The sequence below is a fragment of the Myotis brandtii genome, unplaced genomic scaffold (genome assembly GCF_000412655.1).
Source record: "Myotis brandtii unplaced genomic scaffold, ASM41265v1 scaffold49, whole genome shotgun sequence".
NCBI lineage: Eukaryota > Metazoa > Chordata > Mammalia > Chiroptera > Vespertilionidae > Myotis > Myotis brandtii.
Window position 1 is genome coordinate 3,546,460 of NW_005368707.1, and position 3,587 is coordinate 3,550,046.

The 3,587-nt window shown below is 42.8% G+C and overlaps 1 long non-coding RNA gene across 1 annotated transcript in view; it reads left to right on the top strand.

The window, feature by feature from the left end:
• The first annotated feature begins 6 nt into the window (after positions 1-6).
• The window catches only part of LOC102249959, a 99,236-nt gene continuing 95,655 nt past the window's right edge, over positions 7-3,587 (top strand). Inside the window, exon 1 of the long non-coding RNA XR_314196.2 lies at positions 7-96. This is a non-coding gene — a long non-coding RNA (uncharacterized LOC102249959). The remainder of the gene's footprint in view (positions 97-3,587) is intronic.

The following is a 3,587-nucleotide window of genomic DNA, read 5'->3' on the forward strand; positions in this document are numbered from 1 at the left end:
AACCGGACCTGGGCACCCGCCTCAAACCGGATGCTTAGCGCGCCACCGGCCTGCGACGGGCCGGGGCCGCTTGGAGCTCCGCGCCGCTGGTTAGAAGTAAGTCACATCCTCAGAAGCGAGCTTTCCAAGTGAGGAGCGACAGAGGTGGAGGATTTAGGGCTATTGTGCGGAAGACGACATGGCCGCGTGCCTGCGAGATGTTAGGCGGAGGTTCTGAGACGGAGCAGGAGCCGCCGCTGGGGCAGTCCATTAAACCGTGGATGAGCTTTAGGGGAGAAAAGTGTTGAGCCCAATCATCCTTGGTTAAGGTTTTTCAGCCCCAGCCGTGCCCACTCCACCCTTTTCTTTATTCCCATTTTTCCTAGGTCATTTGGAGGTTCAGGGTGTGAATCAAAGCGTAGGTTGGGTTAAATGAAATTGTTACAAATTGAATTTTACAGATTGTTCCAGGCACAATAGCAACACTGGCAACGCTATAGGGAGGGGAAAAGTCAAGTATACCAAAAAGTTAAGCTTTATTTGAGGGTGGGGATATTCAGGTGATTTTTTTCTGCTCTTAAACTCCTTTTGCAACTGTAATTTAAAAAAGGATTGTCCGCCCTCCCAGTGTGGCTCAGTGTTGGAGCATGACCTATGAACCCGAGGTCGTGCCTGGGTGGCGGCCTTGATCCCCAGTAGGGGGCGTTCAGGAGGCAGCCAATCAATGATTCTTTCATGTTTCTGTCACCCCGTCTCCTTGCCTCTCTGGAATCAATAAAAAAAAATACTGTTTTAAAAAGAATTGTAATACACATGAAGTAAATATACAACTATTTTCATAGAAGAAAAAAGCAAGATAGTAAACAAATCAGAGGAAACAAGACCCCTCCAAAAAACAATATAAAAAAGTAACTGATTTATCTGGGTTCCAACAAGTTACATTATTGCAGGACCTAATGAAGAGATAGAATGATATGAGCAAAGGACTCTGAGATCACAATGTATTGAATAAGATACATAACTTTGTCACATCCACCAGCCAAATGTTAAGATAATGGCTGTTTGTGAGTATTAGTAAAAGCCTACTTAATGCCTGCTTAAGCTGTCAGTAAAGAAAAAACTGCCAATGACTGAAATGAGAAAAACGAAGAGTCTTATGTGTAATTTTTAACAAATACATTGAAGACAGGAGAGGAGATTATAGGAGCATAAAAAGTAATGTATATATAAACCTTATGCAGAAACTTTTTGAAAACTGGCAGCAAAATGTGTTTCTTGTTTGATAATCAGATGTCTGCTGACATTGATACATACCATTTGATCAAAAGCAGCAAAACTGGGCTGAGCTATGGAAGAAACAGTTCCTCATTATTCACAGATTCTCTGTTTGCGAGTTCAACTACTCACTAATATTTGTTTGGAAACCCAAAATCAATACATGCAGCATTCATAGACGTGTGCAGAGTGGCAAAAAATTTAACTTGCCTGACACATTTTCAGATGAGGTTGCACAAGGCTACACAGCCTTATTGTTTCACCTCTCATACTGAAAACAAATGTGCTTTTTACAATATATATAGTGCCATGTTTTTCACATTTTTTTGTGCTTTTTTTTGGTGATTTTGTTGTTTTAAATGCCCCTCCACCCCTTCAGCATAGTGCTAAAGTGATGTCTGGTATTCATTCCTAAACACAGGAAGGCTGTGTGTGCTGTGCCTTGTGGAGAAAACACATCTTAGATAAGCTCCCTTCAGTGCTTACTAGTGCTCTTAACAATGAATTCAATGTTAACAAATCAACAATATATGTTAAATAAGCTGTCTAAGCAGAAACACATAAAACAAGATTATGTACTAATTGATTGATAAAAGTTCGCTGCGCCAACTAGCGGTGGGGTATCTGAAGCTGGCTCGTAACCCGAATTTTAGCTCGCAACTCAAAGCAAAAAATCGGCCGAGAGACGGCTCGTATCTGAAAAAACTCATTAGTCGGGACACTCGTAAGTCAAGGCCCCACTGTACCTTCAATTCTCTCTTTCCTTCATTTTACCTGCCAAACCACAGTCCTGGTAAATTCATTGTATGCTTGCTTCAGAGCAGTTAACTTGGCTGGAGGAAAAACACATGGTCATGCTAACTCTGAAGTGAGCTCCTTGTATTTTCACCCCCCTCAGCCTAATTTCCCTAGTCCACTTCCCCTGCCCTCTTAGGCAGCTGTTTAACATTTTCCTGACTATACATGCCTTCTCCTCAATCATAAGTTATTAGCCTGCTGTTCAATCATTTGGTCATCCCTCACTAACCCCCCTGCCAGCCTGGTCTCCCCACGCAGCCTGGTGCTCAATTGTTTGGTCATCCCTCACTAACCCCCCCTGCCGGCCTGGTCACCCCACGCAGCCTGCTGTTCAGTCGTTACTGTTACTGTGACAGCATCCCAAACATTTTGCATATTCCTCTATTATTAGTATAGATTACCTCAAATTATGAGAATTGACTGTTTACTAAAGTAGACATTTAAGTGTTACACCCATTTTTAAAAACTCATCTCATTGCCTACCTTAGATTCCATTATCTGTTTTAAATCCTCCTTTGCAAATACAGTGGGACCTTGACTTACGAGTTTAATTTGTTCCATGACGGAGCTTGTAACTCAAATTACTCGTATGTCAAATCAAGAAATGAACGAGTGAGACACGTGATGCTGGGCTGATGTTGTGGCGTTCACTGTGACATTCGCTGCGCCAACTAGCGGTTGGGTATCTGAAGCTGGCTCGTAACCCGAATTTTAGCTCGCAACTCAAAGCAAAAAATCGGCCGAGAGACGGCTCGTATCTGAAAAAACTCATTAGTCGGGACACTCGTAAGTCAAGGCCCCACTGTACCTTCAATTCTCTCTTTCCTTCATTTTACCTGCCAAACCACAGTCCTGGTAAATTCATTGTATGCTTGCTTCAGAGCAGTTAACTTGGCTGGAGGAAAAACACATGGTCATGCTAACTCTGAAGTGAGCTCCTTGTATTTTCACCCCCCTCAGCCTAATTTCCCTAGTCCACTTCCCCTGCCCTCTTAGGCAGCTGTTTAACATTTTCCTGACTATACATGCCTTCTCCTCAATCATAAGTTATTATCTTGCTTACCTGTCTAGAAAATAGAAGAAATAACAGTCCTGCCTCCACGCCTTCTTACATTAAATACACTGCTCTACAGTAATTGGGTAAACTATCAAATTTCCTAAGTTCAAACTTGCCACTTTTGCACTGAGTTCCATTTTAATGTTGGAATTGTCTGCTTTCCTTATGAATTTTTTTCTCTCTGAACTGGATCACCTCTGTTGGCTTATAAACATCCTATCTAATAATAGACAAACATGGTAATTGACCATACCTTCGCTATGCCTCCCATAGGCTAATCAGCGAGATATGCAAATTAACCACCAACAAAGATTGCGGTTAATTTGCAAGATTTTGGTTAATTTGCATACATAGGCGCGAAGCGGCGGAGCAAAGACTGAAGGCGGCTCCAGCCGGAGCAACGAAGGCTTAAAGGTGGCTCCAGCCACAGCAGTGAAGGCTTGAAGGCGGCTCCGGCCGGAGCAGCGAAGACTGAAGG